The sequence below is a fragment of the Panthera uncia genome, chromosome C2 (assembly GCF_023721935.1).
Source record: "Panthera uncia isolate 11264 chromosome C2, Puncia_PCG_1.0, whole genome shotgun sequence".
Taxonomy (NCBI): Eukaryota; Metazoa; Chordata; class Mammalia; order Carnivora; family Felidae; genus Panthera; species Panthera uncia.
The window spans coordinates 45,827,506-45,839,834 of NC_064810.1; positions in this window are offsets into that span (position 1 = coordinate 45,827,506).

Sequence of the window (12,329 nt, forward strand, 5' to 3'; positions counted from 1 at the left end):
AGACCTTGTTCCCCCTTTTGTCTTCTCTCTTTTGCTCTTTTTTATCTTTCTTTCCTTCTTCTCTTAATCATTAATGAGTGGAAGAATAGAGAAAATTGAATTGATCTGCAGAGTAAATGAAAATATGCAAAGAATGGTTACAGACTGCTATTTCTGCTTCCAAATGAATCCCAGCTCAGCCACTGCTAAGGAAATGAGAATAGAGGGCAAGAACCTGGAGGCTGGTGCCTTTTTGCTTCTGTTCGTACAGAAACATCTGGGTTTTAATGGTATGACACAGTAAGAATCATTGGCACCATCATTGCTATTAAATGTCTGTTAAGCATTAATAAAACAGAAGAGACTCATTTAATATGGCATTTATACTGGAAAACTTGGGATGATGGTATGTAATGAATCACTGGTGGGCTTTATCAGTGAGTGTGTATTTTTGGCAGGATATCAGAAAGAGGGAACAAACAAGAATTTACTTTTGTGATCTTCCAGTAGGATAGTAGAGAAAGATGAATGTGGCAGTTCTGGGGAAATATTTTAAACTTCAAAGACCAGAGCCCTCAGATCTGGTTACTCTTCTCACAGGAGCATTTTCTTTGTCCTGTTGACTGTTTGGACAAATGTTTGCAACCAACATTGTTGCTAAACGTCTGAATTCTGCTGAGACTTTCTTCCTTTTTGTCAACAAAAGTGGTTTGGATACATTTTTTTTTTCTTTATCTTGTAACTTCTTTCAGTTAGTCATTTCATCCAAATCTAGCTCTCAGGTTTGCTATTCATATTTTCTTAACATTTGTAAACTATTTAGGTAGTATAGCAAATTTAAGACAGAAGTGTTAGGGACATGATTTATTATAGAAAATATTTAATTTATCCTAGTGGATAATGGTTAAATTTTTTTTCTTGGCATATTTCAGCAACATGACTGACTTTCCTTGTTTTCCATTTGCCTTTTTCTCCTGTACGACCACCTCTTTTTTTCTCCTTCTACTCCTCACCCCCACCCACCAACACCCCTTTGGTTTTTCTAGGAACATAAAAATTTAACTAATTCATTCTCTTGTGGATCAAAACAAGAAGGCTTCAGCTTGGTGTTTTATCTCTGATGGAAGCTGCCAAAGATTTTAGTAAGAATGCTCTCCATAACATCAACATCATGCCTGGAAACAAAAGAATAAATTATTCGTGAAGGGTTAACAGAAAACTGAGAAATGAATAGGGAACAGAGCAGAGTAACTGAGATAATGTGATTTAGGTGTATAGTAGATGCATGCTTCCTCTTCTCTACGCCTGTGTTCTTTCCTGTGGGACCTTTGCTGGCAACACAGTCGAAAATTAAATACACAGAGCTGAGATGTTGTTTGGCTTCTGAGAAATTGAGTTGTTTCATGAGATCATGGAAACAGCTCTGGACCAGACTCTTGTATCCAACTTCCGCTTGAAAGTGCTGTATGATCTCCAGCAAGGCTCCTAACCTCTCTAGGCCTCAGTTGCCTTATTTATGGCTCTGAGAATAGGTTTAAAGTTTGACGGTTCTTCCAAATTTTCATTACACACTGCTTGCTTTCATCTCCGAGACAAATTCTAAGTCCTCATTTCCTAAATAGCTACCCAATGCAGGAGGGAGAGGAAACACAAGCTGATATCTGCAGAATTCTTCTCTAGGAGAGCATTGCCTGTGCTGACCAGGTGTGCACCTTAAAGGGTGTGCTTAGTTTGGAAGATGACCCTCATGCCCCTAACCCCCAGCCCAGCAATGCCTTTATGAACTAAGGCTAGATGAAGAGTCCCAGTTCCATTCGGTGAAAGAAGCAAATAGGACCTTGGAGCAGGGAGGGTAACCTTATCAGGAAGGAGATGGGGGAAACAGAGGACATGAAGCTGACCATGATATGGCTGGAAGCTGGAGCTCAGAAGTGAAAAATAGTAAAAATTCCCCAGTGCTGAGAACACAAAGATGCTTTCAAAGATAGAGATATCCAATAAAGGTGTTTAGTTGTTTGCTATGTGTGCTGTTGTAACACACACACCCCAGCCTTTCTCCCAAACTCTCTTAAATTTACTACAGTTTAAGTCTTGATTGGATGAAACTCTGGGAAATGGGTCTTAGAAGTACAGAGGTGACAGGTTGGTGTGCAATTTATTGATTCCTCATGGAAAAGGGCAGTGTCCTCAGGAGGTGAAATGAAAGCAAAGATAAAACGATGAGAAATAGCAGGAGATTCCTAGAACCAGAGGTTTTGAGAAGCTTAAACCTCCGCACAGCTCACCATCCTCTTGACAAAGAGGTTCCAACCCTAAGTAAGTCAGGATATTTGAACAATTTGTGGTTTGCTCTTAAGTTTTTATTTAAATTCCAGTTAGTTGACATAAAGTAAAATTTTAGTTTCAGGTGTACACTATAGTGATTCAGTGCTTCCATACGTCACCCGTCACCCAGTGCTCATCACAAGTGCACCCCTTAAATCCCATCGTCTATTTAATCCAACTCCCCTCCCAGCCACCTCCCTTGAACAATGTTGTTTAAATATAAAAGGATGAGGTGACCATAGCAAGCTAGAGAATTTTAAATCATCCAGACAGCTCATATTTATTACACTAGGACAAGCAAATAATAGTATAATAATTCTACTTTTTATTTTCTAAGAACCAAGAGAATAGAAATCGAAATTGGAATTTTTAAAAAAAATTTTTAACGTTTATTTATTTTTGAGACAGAGAGAGAGACAGAGCATGAATGGGGGAGGGGCAGAGAGAGAGGGAGACACAGAATCAGAAGCAGGCTCCAGGCTCTGAGCCATCAGCCCAGAGCCCAGAGCCCAGAGCCCGACGCAGGGCTCGAACTCACGGACTGCGAGATCGTGACCTGAGCTGAAGTCAGACGCTTAACCGACTGAGCCACCCAGGCGCCCCTGGAATTTTTTAAAAATACGCAGGTCACTTCTTTCAATTATTTCTTCGAATCCTTTAATTAAATTTTAATTTAGATCCTCCAAATTTAATAAGTCAATAAAATAGGGACTAATATTTTAAATAATAGCAAGGCTTTGGAAATGCAGTGTTTAAAAGGAATACCTAAGGTTTTTGAAACAAAGAAGTATATCATCTTCCTTATATCACACTCACAGACTAGCTGTTAGCCTGCCTTTTAACACAATAGGATACAAATGAGATGCAGAATATATATTTTTATTTAAGCAGATCTTTTTATTTTGGGAATTCTATTAACCATGATTTTAAAATGGCAGGTTGTGGTCTAAAAGGAGATAAAATGTTGTTCAGATTAACCTTAATTTCCATGAGATTCTGCATTAACAATCAGGTTTTAATTCCAATATAAGTAATACTTTGCATTACTGATTTGTACTATCATTTGTTCACAGTTAACATATTGCACAAAAGTGAAAATATCAGAGATTTTTCTAAAGGATTAATTGCAGACCAAGAGGACTCCTGGGAGGGAAACAAAGGAGAATGTAATTTCTCTGACCTGGCTAATTTTTTAAAAAAAATCTTGAAGGACTGTATATGCCTTGTACTCATAGAGTTTTTTTTTTTTTGTTTTTTTTTTCTTTTTTTTTTAAGTTTATTTATTTATTTATTTCATTTTTTAATATATGAAATTTACTGTCAAATTGGTTTCCATACAACACTCAGTGCTCATCCCAAAAGGTGCCCTCCTCAATACCCATCACCCACCCTGCCCTCCCTCCCACCCCCCATCAACCCTCAGTTTGTTCTCAGTTTTTAACAGTCTCTTATGCTTTGGCTCTCTCCCACTCTAACCTCTTTTTTTTTTTTTTTCCTTCCCCTCCCCCATGGATTTCTGTTACGTTTCTCAGGATCCACATAAGAGTGAAACCATATGGTATCTGTCTTTCTCTGTATGGCTTATTTCACTTAGCATAACACTCTCCAGTTCCATCCATGTTGCTACAAAAGGCCATATTTCATTTTTTCTCATTGCCACGTAGTATTCCATTGTGTATATAAACCACAATTTCTTTATCCATTCATCAGTTGATGGACATTTAGGCTCTTTCCATAATTTGGCTATTGTTGAGAGTGCTGCTATAAACATTGGAGTACAAGTGCCCCTATGCATCAGTACTCCCGTATCCCTTGGATAAATTCCTAGCAGTGCTATTGCTGGGTCATAGGGTAGGTCTATTTTTAATTTTCTGAGGAACCTCCACACCGCTTTCCAGAGCGGCTGCACCAATTTGCATTCCCACCAACAGTGCAAGAGGGTTCCTGTTTCTCCACATCCTCTCCAGCATCTATAGTCCCCTGATTTCTTCATTTTGGCCACCCTGACTGGCGTGAGGTGGTATCTGAGTGTGGTTTTGATTTGTATTTCCCTGATAAGGAGCGACGTTGAACACCTTTTCATGTGCCTGTTGGCCATCCGGATGTCTTCTTTAGAGAAGTGTCTATTCATGTTTTCTGCCCATTTCTTCACTGGGTTATTTGTCTTTCGGGTGTGTGGAGTTTGATGAGCTCTTTATAGATTTTGGATACTAGCCCTTTGTCCGATGTGTCATTTGCAAATATCTTTTCCCATTCCGTTGGTTGCCTTTTAGTTTTGTTGGTTGTTTCCTTTGCTGTGCAGAAGCTTTTTATCTTCATAAGGTCCCAGTAATTCACTTTTGCTTTTAATTCCCTTGCCTTTGGGGATGTGCCGAGTAAGAGATTGCTACGGCTGAGGTCAGAGAGGTCTTTTCCTGCTTTCTCCTCTAAGGTTTTGATGGTTTCCTGTCTCACATTCAGGTCCTTTATCCATTTTGAGTTTATTTTTGTGAATGGTGTGAGAAAGTGGTCTAGTTTCAAACTTCTGCATGTTGCTGTCCAGTTCTCCCAGCACCATTTGTTAAAGAGACTGTCTTTTTTCCATTGGATGTTCTTTCCTGCTTTGTCAAAGATGAGTTGGCCATACGTTTGTGGGTCTAGTTCTGGGGTTTCTATTCTATTCCATTGGTCTATGTGTCTGTTTTTGTGCCAATACCATGCTGTCTTGATGATGACAGCTTTGTAGTAGAGGCTAAAGTCTGGGATTGTGATGCCTCCTGCTTTGGTCTTCTTCTTCAAAATTACTTTGGCTATTCGGGGCCTTTTGTGGTTCCATATGAATTTTAGGATTGCTTGTTCTAGTTTTGAGAAGAATGCTGGTGCAATTTTGATTGGGATTGCATTGAATGTGTAGATAGCTTTGGGTAGTATTGACATTTTGACAATATTTATTCTTCCAATCCATGAGCAGGGAATGTCTTTCCATTTCTTTATATCTTCTTCAATTACCTGCATAAGCTTTCTATAGTTTTCAGCATACAGATCTTTTACATCTTTGGTTAGATTTATTCCTAGGTATTTTATGCTTCTTGGTGCAATTGTGAATGGGATCAGTTTCTTCATTTGTCTTTCTGTTGCTTCATTGTTAGTGTATAAGAATGCAACTGATTTCTGCACATTGATTTTGTATCCTGCAACTTTGCTGAATTCATGTATCAGTTCTAGCAGACTTTTGGTGGAGTCTATCGGATTTTCCATGTATAATATCATGTCATCTGCAAAAAGCGAAAGCTTGAATTCGTCTTTGCCAATTTTGATGCCTTTGATTTCCTTTTGTTGTCTGATTGCTGATGCTAGAACTTCCAGCACTATATTAAACAACAGCGGTGAGAGTGGGCATCCCTGTCGTGTTCCTGATCTCAGGGAAAAAGCTTTCAGTTTTTCCCCGTTGAGGATGATGTTAGCTGTGGGCTTTTCATAAATGGCCTTTATGATCTTTAAGTATGTTCCTTCTATCCCGACTTTCTCAAGGGTTTTTATTAAAAAAGGGTGCTGGATTTTGTCAAAGGCCTTTTCTGCATCGATTGACAGGATCATATGGTTCCTCTCTTTTTTTTTTGTTAATGTGATGTATCACGTTGATCGATTTGCGAATGTTGAACCAGCCCTGCATCCCAGGAATGAATCCCACTTGATCATGGTGAATAATTCTTTTTATATGCTGTTGAATTCGATTTGCTAGTATCTTATTAAGAATTTTTGCATCCATATTCATCAGAGATATTGGCCTGTAGTTCTCTTTTTTTACTGGGTCTCTGTCTGGTTTAGGAATCAAAGTAATACTGGCTTCATAGAATGAGTCTGGAAGTTTTCCTTCCCTTTCTATTTCTTGGAATAGCTTGAGAAGGATAGGTATTATCTCTGCTTTAAACGTCTGGTAGAACTCCCCTGGGAAGCCATCTGGTCCTGGACTCTTATTTGTTGGGAGATTTTTGATAACCGATTCAATTTCTTCGCTGGTTATGGGTCTGTTCAAGCTTTCTATTTCCTCCTGATTGAGTTTTGGAAGAGTGTGGGTGTTTAGGAATTTGTCCATTTCTTCCAGGTTGTCCAATTTGTTGGCATATAATTTTTCATAGTATTCCCTGATAATTGTTTGTATCTCTGAGGGATTGGTTGTAATAATTCCATTTTCATTCATGATTTTATCTATTTGGGTCATCTCCCTTTTCTTTTTGAGAAGCCTGGCTAGAGGTTTGTCAATTTTGTTTATTTTTTCAAAAAACCAACTCTTGGTTTCGTTGATCTGCTCTACCGTTTTTTTAGATTCTATATTGTTTATTTCTGCTCTGATCTTTATTATTTCTCTTCTTCTGCTGGGTTTAGGCTGCCTTTGCTGTTCTGCTTCTATTTCCTTTAGGTGTGCTGTTAGATTTTGTATTTGGGATTTTTCTTGTTTCTTGAGATAGGCCTGGATTGCAATGTATTTTCCTCTCAGGACTGCCTTCGCTGCGTCCCAAAGCGTTTGGATTGTTGTATTTTCATTTTCGTTTGTTTCCATATATTTTTTAATTTCTTCTCTAATTGCCTGGTTGACCCACTCATTCGTTAGTAGGGTGTTCTTTAACCTCCATGCTTTTGGAGGTTTTCCAGACTTTTTCCTGTGGTTGATTTCAAGCTTCATAGCATTGTGGTCTGAAAGTATGCATGGTATAATTTCAATTCTTGTAAACTTATGAAGGGCTGTTTTGTGACCCAGTATATGATCTATCTTGGAGAATGTTCCATGTGCACTCGAGAAGAAAGTATATTCTGTTGCTTTGGGATGCAGAGTTCTAAATATATCTGTCAAGTCCATCTGATCCAATGTATCATTCAGGGCCCTTGTTTCTTTATTGACTGTGTGTCTAGATGATCCATCCATTTCTGTAAGTGGGGTGTTAAAGTCCCCTGCAATGACCACATTCTTATCAATAAGGTTGCTTATGTTTATGAGTAATTGTTTTATATATCTGGGGGCTCCGGTATTCGGCGCATAGACATTTATAATAGTTAGCTCTTCCTGATGGATAGACCCTGTGATTATTATATAATGCCCTTCTTCATCTCTTGTTACAGCCTTTAATTTAAAGTCTAGTTTGTCTGATATAAGTATGGCTACTCCAGCTTTCTTTTGGCTTCCAGTAGCATGATAAATAGTTCTCCATCCCCTCACTCTCAATCTAAAGGTGTCCTCAGATCTAAAATGAGTCTCTTGTAGACAGCAAATAGATGGGTCTTGTTTTTGTATCCATTCTGATACCCTATGTCTTTTGGTTGGTGCATTTAATCCATTTACATTCAGTGTTATTATAGAAAGATACAGGTTTAGAGTCATTGAGATGTCTGTATGTTTTATGCTTGTAGTGATGTCTCTGGTACTTTGTCTCACAGGATCCCCCTTAGGATCTCTTGTAGGGCTGGTTTTGTGGTGACAAATTCCTTCAGTTTTTGTTTGTTTGGGAAGACCTTTATCTCTCCTTCTATTCTAAATGACAGACTTGCTGGATAAAGGATTCTTGGCTGCATATTTTTTCTGTTTAGCACACTGTAGATATCGTGCCAAGCCTTTCTGGCCTGCCAAGTTTCAAAGGAGAGATCAGTCACGAGTCTTATAGGTCTCCCTTTATATGTGAGGGCACGTTTATCCCTTGCTGCTTTCAGAATTTTCTCTTTATCCTTGTATTTTGCCAGTTTCACTATGATATGTCGTGCAGAAGATCGATTCAAGTTACGTCTGAAGGGAGTTCTCTGTGCCTCTTGGATTTCAATGCCTTTTTCCTTCCCCAGTTCAGGGAAGTTCTCAGCTATTATTTCTTCCAGTACCCCTTCAGCACCTTTCCCTCTCTCTTCCTCCTCTGGGATACCAATTATGCGTATATTATTTCTTTTTAGTGTATCACTTAGTTCTCTAATTTTCCCCTCATACTCCTGGATTTTTTTATCTCTCTTTCTTTCAGCTTCCTCTTTCTCCATAACTTTATCTTCTAGTTCGCCTATTCTCTCCTCTGCCTCTTCAAGCCGAGCTGTCGTGGTTTCCATTTTGTTTTGCATTTCGTTTAAAGCGTTTTTCAGCTCCTCGTGACTGGTCCTTAGTCCCTTGATCTCTGTGGCAAGAGATTCTCTGCTGTCCTGTATACTGTTTTCAAGCCCAGCGATTAATTTTATGACTATTATTCTAAATTCACTTTCTGTTATATTATTTAAATCCTTTTTGATCAGTTCATTCGCTGTTGTTATTTCCTGGAGATTCTTCTGAGGGGAATTCTTCCGTTTGGTCATTTTGGATAGTCCCTGGAGTCGTGAGGACCTGCAGGGCACTTCCTCTGTGCTGTGGTGTATAACTGGAGTTAGTGGGCGGGGCCGCAGTCCGACCGGATGTCTGCCCCCAGCCCACTGCTGGGGCCACAGTCAGACTGGTGTGTGCCTTCTCTTCCCCTCTCCTAGGGGCGGGATTCACTGTGGGGTGGCGTGTCCCGTCTGGGCTACTTGCACACTGCCAGGCTTGTGTTGCTGGGGATCTGGCGTATTAGCTGGGGTGGGTAGGCAAGGTGCACGGGGGGTGGAGGGGCAGGCTTAGCTCGCTTCTCCTTAGGTGATCCACTCCAGGAGGAGCCCTGTGGCAGCGGGAGGGAGTCAGATCCGCTGCCGGAGGTTTGGCTCCGCAGAAGCACAGAGTTGGGTGTTTGCGCGGAGTGAGCAAGTTCCCTGGCAGGAACTGGTTCCCTTTGGGATTTTGGCTGGGGGATGGGCGGGGGAGATGGCGCTGGCGCCTTTGTTCCCCGCCAAGCTGAGCTCTGCCGTCCGGGGGCTCAGCAGCTCTCCCTCCCTTTGTCCTCCAGCCTTCCCGCTTTCCGAGCAGAGCTGTTAACTTATGACCTCCCAGACGCTAAGTCGCGCTTGCTGTCGGAACACAGTCTGTCCGGCCCCTCCGCTTTTGCCAGCCAGACTCGGGGGCTCCGCTTGGCCGGCGAGCCGCCCCTCCGCCCCGGCTCCCTCCCGCCAGTCGGTGGAGCGCGCACCACCTCGCCGCCCTTCCTACCCTCTTCCGTGGGCCTCTCGTCTGCGCTTGGCTCTGGAGACTCCGTTCTGCTAATCCTCTGGCGGTTTTCTGGGTTCTTTAGGCAGGTGTAGGTGGAATCTAAGTGATCGGCAGGACGCGCGGTGAGCCCAGCGTCCTCCTACGCCACCATCTTCCGGACCTCTCCTCTGTACTCATAGAGTTTTGAACAAATGAGACTATTTTCTTACCACATATCTGGCATTATTTACTGGTTATCCCTTTAAATCAATGCTTAGTTCCCATTTGTAGATCTGAAGAATGTGCATTCATTTTTGGTGCATGTAATCAACATATTTAATACTACTAACTTCACTGAAGTGGAGGGGGAGGGCAGGCCTTGGTAAAAGACCTAAATTATTGAGTCACAAATATATGTGGTAACAAAATTTCATGGATTTCATATTTACTTAAGACTCATTTGGAAGACCCTGAGATTGTAACAGTTCCATCTAATGACAAAGTTTAACTATTTGTTTAGCTGTTTGATTTGAAACAATAAAAGTGGTTTTATTTCCCCCAAATCAATAACCAGACAGAAGGTAATTCAGGATTCACCTTAGTCTTTTTGTCATTTGCTATTATTCTCATACTTACAAATGTTGAGAAAGTACCTCATTATCACAACTGAAATATATCCACTCTAGATACCATTAGACAGTCCCATATGCTTAGAGTTAATCAAATCACCTACAAAATAATGTCCCCACCAGAAAGCCATGCTGAATCAGCACCCGGATTTTATTTTAATAATAACTGCAACAATGTGTATAATTAAATTAAAATTCTTTCCAAACTCATACAGTCATTCATGCATACTTATGGCAGCCATCCATTTAAAGAAATTATAGTCATACATGGCCCAGAATGAATTTTTAAACACCATCTGTGCCCTAATGGAAAACAAAATGAAACAAATGAGCCATGTTTGAAGATATGTTAAAATATTACACTCAAATCCCATCTGTAATCACACATTCTCTTTTGAAAGTTGTTTCTCAACATTTATGTCTATATATTTGGCATGTAGAGAATTTGTTTCTCTTTACCTATTTTTTCCTGGTCCTGCAATCATTTTCATAACTGTGTGTCTTATTCCATTCTATCATATGAATTACCCCTCACCTTTATTTTCCCAAACTAAATGAAAACAAGAGGTAGTTAACATTCATGAAAAGTAAAGTGAGTAGCCTTTAAATATTTTTCTTTTTTTTTTTTAACATTTTACTTATTTTTGAGACAGGGAGAGACAGAGCATGAACAGGGGAGGGTCAGAGAGAGGGAGACACAGAATCTGAAACAGGCTCCAGGCTCTGAGCCGTCAGCACAGAGCCCGACACGGTGCTCGAACTCACAGACCGCGAGATCATGTCCTGAGCCGAAGTCGGCCGCTTAACCAACTGAGCCACCCAGGCGCCCCTAAATATTTTTCTTTAAAAGCAGCTTTTATGGACTTGATGTAACTAATAAATGATAAAAAACCTGTGTAAGACAGGACAATATGAAAACTGTGTTTAGGAGAAGAGAATCTGAAATATTTTGAGAATGTAAAAATGTGCTTTAAAAAAATGCAACAAAACTCAGAATTCTACACCCTACCCAAAGACCATTAATTTTTCCCCATTAGGTTTCCAAATTGATTTAAAAGCAGGATGTGTAAAAATTATGCCATAATTTTATGGGCTGTGGAATAAAATGAGCTACTCTGCTGAGATGGTGAGCACCAACACACTCAACCTGATGGCGCTTTCCAATTTCTGAGAGCCCCTTTCGGAAACCCAGGGCCTCCTTTCAGTAATGGTAAGAAAAATATTGAGAACCACTGGGTTAGAAGATTTAATTCTGACAACTAGGCTGTGTGAGTTCATTAGGGTCTTTGGTTTTTTCAGAGTTACATTTAAAAATCCTTATGTGTCTATTTCTGCCAAGCTAGTGTGCATCCTAAGCTGTATATCTTCCATATTCCTTCTCCTTTGCTGTAAGAGTCTAAATGAAACACTTTGAACCATTAATGGAATGTAGTTGACCCAGTGCCCTTTCTGTCACAATGCTGATTCACAGCCACAAAGAGCAATGGGCAGCAAGCCCAGATGCAGACAGTGTCTAAATCTCAGCAACAGGTCAGATGTGGTGCTTGCTTAACGCGCCCCTCTGTCTTGATCAAGCAGGTCGCCTGTCACAGTGGGTACAATTTCTCATTGTAGGAATTAGTTGTACACAATTTCCTGTCACCAGGATTCCTCAGAAAGCTGTTTGTGACCAGGATGAGGTACTCTGCTGTCACAGCTGAAGAATCGTGTCCTCTAACGCTGGCCACCTCCCATGCTCAGGGAGTGTGATCAGAAGAGGAAGGGAAGGGGATTCATGTTTAGTGAGCCTCTACCCCTGCTTGGCATTTTACACATGTCATATTATTGATGTCTTGTGGCATTTCAGTGAGGTAAGTATAATTATTAACATATGGGCACACTGATTCAGTGATGAGGCGAGGCCTCAGCTGGAGTGAGACTCCAGGCCTGCCTAATAAGAGTGCTCATGTTTTTTCCACTTGACCACACTGCCTCCATAGTTATTCTGGGAATTTTCCTTCTATCACTCAGTGACCTAGATTCCTTCCAAAGCCTTCTACCGGCAGGCAACAAAGTACCTAATAAAAGCACATTATTTTGTTGGTCACAAAATTGTTATTTGATACAAATGGCTATTTTGGAAACTGCTACTAAAAGGTCACTTTATCTCTTGCGTTTTCTGAAATTTCATCAAAAAATTCAAATCCTGAATATTTTAAAATATGTGCAAGCTTAGATTCTAGAGTTGCACAGGGTTGAGTTCAGTGTTCAGAGAATGCCTTATCTTTGCCTAATGTAGTCCCGTGAAGACTTGGAGAATCTGAGAGATTGATTTCCAGTTAAAAATGGTGGATTGACCACGAACGTTTATTCTTTCC